Below are 5,000 nucleotides of genomic sequence, written 5' to 3'. Positions count from 1 at the left end.
TACGACGTCCCTAAGTGGAGATGCCTCTAAATGAACACCTTTTCCCAACTTTGCACGTTTCCAGCTTGAGAGGAAAAGGGGCTTAAAATTCACAGTTATTCGCCCGAACGTGGGATTTGGCTGGGGACGGTTTCTAAATTCAAGTTGGGATGGGGGGCACCGAGGTGAGTGGTGGTTGTCCCCGAAAAAGCCCTCCCCTTTTCCGTAGCCCCGTTTAAAGTTTTGTTTGGGCTCCTGTTCAGCGGGGAAGCGCGTGCGCGTGGCAAACTTGACACCCCCGTGTTCCCCTGGTCCAGACCTTTCCAACGCCGCCTGAGTCAAGGTGCTACGACGTCCCCAAGTGGGGATGCCTGTAGATGAGCACATTTTCCCAACTTTGAATGTAAGTTTCCAGTATCATTGAAAATGTGGCCTCAAACGAGCAGTTTTGCCCCCGAACGTGGGATTTGGCTGGGGACGGTTTCTATATTCAAGTTGGGATGGGGGGCACCGAGGTGAGTGGTGGTTGTCCCCGAAAAAGCCCTCCCCTTTTCCGTAGCCCCGTTTAAAGTTTTGTTTGGGCTCCTGTTCAGCGGGGATGCGCGTGCGCGTGGCAACCTTGACACGCCCGTGTTCCCCTGGACCAGACCTTTCTAACGCCGCCTGAGTTAAGGTGCTACGACGTCCCTAAGTGGAGATGCCTGTAAATGAACACCTTTTCCCAACTTTGCACGTTTCCAGCTTGAGAGGAAAAGGGGCTTAAAATTCACAGTTATTCGCCCGAACGTGGGATTTCGCTGGGGACGGTTTCTAAGTTCAAGTTGGGATGGGGGGCACCGAGGTGAGTGGTGGTTGTCCCCGAAAAAGCCCTCCCCTTTTCCGTAGCCCCGTTTAAAGTTTTGTTTGGGCTCCTGTTCAGCGGGGAAGCGCGTGCGCGTGGCAACCTTGACACGCCCGTGTTCCCCTGGACCAGACCTTTCTAACGCCGCCTGAGTTAAGGTGCTACGACGTCCCCAAGTGGGGATGCCTGTAAATGAACACCTTTTCCCAACTTTGAATGTAAGTTTCCAGTATCATTGAAAATGTGGCCTCAAACGTGCAGTTTTGCCCCCGAACGTGGGATTTGGCTGGGGACGGTTTCTAAATTCAAGTTGGGATGGGGGGCACCGAGGTGAGTGGTGGTTGTCCCCGAAAAAGCCCTCCCCTTTTCCGTAGCCCCGTTTAAAGTTTTGTTTGGGCTCCTGTTCAACGGGGATGCGCGTGCGCGTGGCAAACATGACACGCCCGTGTTCCCCTGGACCAGACCTTTCTAACGCCACCTGAGTTAAGGTGCTACGACGTCCCCAAGTGGGGATGCCTCTAAATGAAGCCAATTTCTCCTATTTGAATGCACTCTCCCAGCCCAGAGAGGCATGTGCCTTAAAATTCACAGTTATTCACCCGAACGTGGGATTTTGTTGAGGACGGTTTCTAAATTCAAGTTGGAACAGGGGGCACCGACGTGAGTGGTGTTTGTCCCCGAAAAAGCTCTCCCCTTTTCCGTAGCCCCGTTTAAAGTTTTGTTTGGGCTCCTGTTCAGCGGGGAAGCGCGTGCGCGTGGCAAACTTGACACCCCCGTGTTCCCCTGGTCCAGACCTTTCCAACGCCGCCTGAGTCAAGGTGCTACGACGTCCCCAAGTGGGGATGCCTGTAGATGAGCACATTTTCCCAACTTTGAATGTAAGTTTCCAGTATCATTGAAAATGTGGCCTCAAACGAGCAGTTTTGCCCCCGAACGTGGGATTTGGCTGGGGACGGTTTCTATATTCAAGTTGGGATGGGGGGCACCGAGGTGAGTGGTGGTTGTCCCCGAAAAAGCTCTCCCCTTTTCCGTAGCTCCGTTTAAAGTTTTGTTTTGGCTCCTGTTCAGCGGGGATGCGCGTGCGCGTGGCAACCTTGACACGCCCGTGTTCCCCTGGACCAGACCTTTCTAACGCCGCCTGAGTTAAGGTGCTACGACGTCCCTAAGTGGAGATGCCTGTAAATGAACACCTTTTCCCAACTTTGAATGTAAGTTTCCAGTATCATTGAAAATGTGGCCTCAAACGAGCAGTTTTGCCCCCGAACGTGGGATTTGGCTGGGGACTGTTTCTATATTCAAGTTGGGATGGGGGGCACCGAGGTGAGTGGTGGTTGTCCCCGAAAAAGCTCTCCCCTTTTCCGTAGCTCCGTTTAAAGTTTTGTTTTGGCTCCTGTTCAGCGGGGATGCGCGTGCGCGTGGCAAACATGACACGCCCGTGTTCCCCTGGTCCAGACCTTTCCAACGCCGCCTGAGTCAAGGTGCTACGACGTCCCCAAGTGGGGATGCCTGTAGATGAGCACATTTTCCCAACTTTGCACGTTTCCAGCTTGAGAGGAAAAGGGGCTTAAAATTCACAGTTATTCGCCCGAACGTGGGATTTCGCTGGGGACGGTTTCTAAGTTCAAGTTGGGATGGGGGGCACCGAGGTGAGTGGTGGTTGTCCCCGAAAAAGCTCTCCCCTTTTCCGTAGCTCCGTTTAAAGTTTTGTTTTGGCTCCTGTTCAACGGGGATGCGCGTGCGCGTGGCAAACATGACACGCCCGTGTTCCCCTGGACCAGACCTTTCTAACGCCACCTGAGTTAAGGTGCTACGACGTCCCCAAGTGGGGATGCCTCTAAATGAAGCCAATTTCTCCTATTTGAATGCACTCTCCCAGCCCAGAGAGGCATGTGCCTTAAAATTCACAGTTATTCACCCGAACGTGGGATTTTGTTGAGGACGGTTTCTAAATTCAAGTTGGAACAGGGGGCACCGACGTGAGTGGTGTTTGTCCCCGAAAAAGCTCTCCCCTTTTCCGTAGCCCCGTTTAAAGTTTTGTTTGGGCTCCTGTTTAGCGGGGATGCGCGTGCGCGTGGCAACCTTGACACGCCCGTGTTCCCCTGGACCAGACCTTTCCAACGCCACCCGAGTCAAGGTGCTACGACGTCCCTAAGTGGGGATGCCTGTAGATGAGCACATTTTCCCAGCTTTGAATGTAAGTTTCCAGCATCATTGAAAATGTGGCCTCAAACGTGCAGTTTTGCGCCCGAACGTGGGATTTTGTTGAGGACGGTTTCTAAATTCAAGTTAGCATAAGGGGCACACGTGTGAGTTGTTATTTTCCCAGGATTGATGGTTTCCAATTCGGTAGCTCCGTTTAAAGTTTTGTTTGGGCTCCTGTTTAGCGGGGATGCGCGTGCGCGTGGCAACCTTGACACGCCCGTGTTCCCCTGGACCAGACCTTTCCAACGCCACCCGAGTCAAGGTGCTACGACGTCCCTAAGTGGGGATGCCTGTAGATGAGCACATTTTCCCAGCTTTGAATGTAAGTTTCCAGCATCATTGAAAATGTGGCCTCAAACGTGCAGTTTTGCGCCCGAACGTGGGATTTTGTTGAGGACGGTTTCTAAATTCAAGTTAGCATAAGGGGCACACGTGTGAGTTGTTATTTTCCCAGGATTGATGGTTTCCAATTCGGTAGCTCCGTTTAAAATTTTGTTTGGGCTCCTGTTTAGCGGGGATGCGCGTGCGCGTGGCAAACTTGACACGCCCGTGTTCCCCTGGACCAGACCTTTCCAACGCCACCCGAGTTAAGGTGCTACGACGTCCCTAAGTGGAGATGCCTCTAAATGAAGCCAATTTCTCCTATTTGAATGCACTCTCCCAGCCCAGAGAGGCATGTGCCTTAAAATTCACAGTTATTCACCCGAACGTGGGATTTTGTTGAGGACGGTTTCTAAATTCAAGTTAGAATAAGGGGCACACGTGTGAGTTGTTATTTTCCCAGGATTGATGATTTCCAATTCGGTAGCTCCGTTTAAAGTTTTGTTTCGCTTCCCGTTTTCGTTGCGTAGCTCTGATTTGGCTGGGGATAGTTTTATACACTGCTTTAGAGTAAGACACATACGTGCGAGTTGTTTTCACATTGGAATTGACGATAGCCATTTCGGTGTTGACGTTTAACGTTTTCTTTCGCTTCCCGTTTCCGTTTTATCCAACCGATTTCGCTGGGGACAGTTTTGTTATTTAAGTTGGACTGAGACGCAGCGACGTGCGTTGAAATTTCCGCCCTATCTGCGACGGTTCACGGTTGTAGCTCCGATTGAAGTTTTCTTTTGCTTCCCGTTTCGCGCACGCGCACGTGCGCGTTATTAGTCCCGGTTTACCGTGTGCCCCCGGTTAATACCTTTCGAATGAGCCTATTTTGATCAAAATCCGTTGGGCGGAACCGAAAATGAGCTCGAAAAACGGTTTTCCCAGCTTCGCAGTGCATTTCCCAGCTTCTGACTTACAAGCGTAACATTGTCGCGGCCCCCAGTCCACCAGACAGCTACCATAGAGTATATAAGTCATCCTGGGAAAATGAATGGAAGTCAATGGCAGTATGACTTTACAGTGGTTTTGCCCATACTACACATATGGTGTATACATGGACCATGCACCATATGTGTCTCCCGCACACGGGTGAAAATGTATCCGCCTGAGAGGCACTCGGGGCGGGCACCCGATGGGGCATGAGACCCCCCCACCCCTGGTGGTCAAAAAAAAGTTAAAGTTTTTTTTTCCTTTCCTCCAGGCGCCTACTTGGCTCTGGGGCGCCCCAGAATCATGCCCCCCGACCCCGGCACTACCCGGGGGGCCGATGGGGGCCCTTTTTTTGAAATTTTTTTTTTCTCCATATTTGAAGCCCCGGCACAGGCTAGACCCATACCCCGACCCCGGGCACCCGCGAGCGGCCGGTAGGTGGCGTGTTTTGGGTCATTTTTTTTTTCTTGGCCGTTTTGAAGCCCCAGCGAGCCCCTGAGCCATACCCCGACCACGGCACTTCCCGGGCGGCCCCCCGTATACCGAAACGGCCGGTTGGGGGCGCTTTTTTTTTTTTTTTTTTTTTTCCATATTTGAAGCCCCGGCACAGGCTAGACCCATACCCCGACCCCGGGCACCCGCGAGCGGCCGGTAGGCGGCGCGTTTTGGGTCTTTT

The sequence above is a fragment of the Osmerus mordax genome, assembly GCF_038355195.1.
Source record: "Osmerus mordax isolate fOsmMor3 chromosome 7 unlocalized genomic scaffold, fOsmMor3.pri SUPER_7_unloc_1_3, whole genome shotgun sequence".
NCBI lineage: Eukaryota > Metazoa > Chordata > Actinopteri > Osmeriformes > Osmeridae > Osmerus > Osmerus mordax.
The sequence above is the reverse complement of the archived record's forward strand: the minus strand, read 5'-3'. Positions refer to the sequence as shown.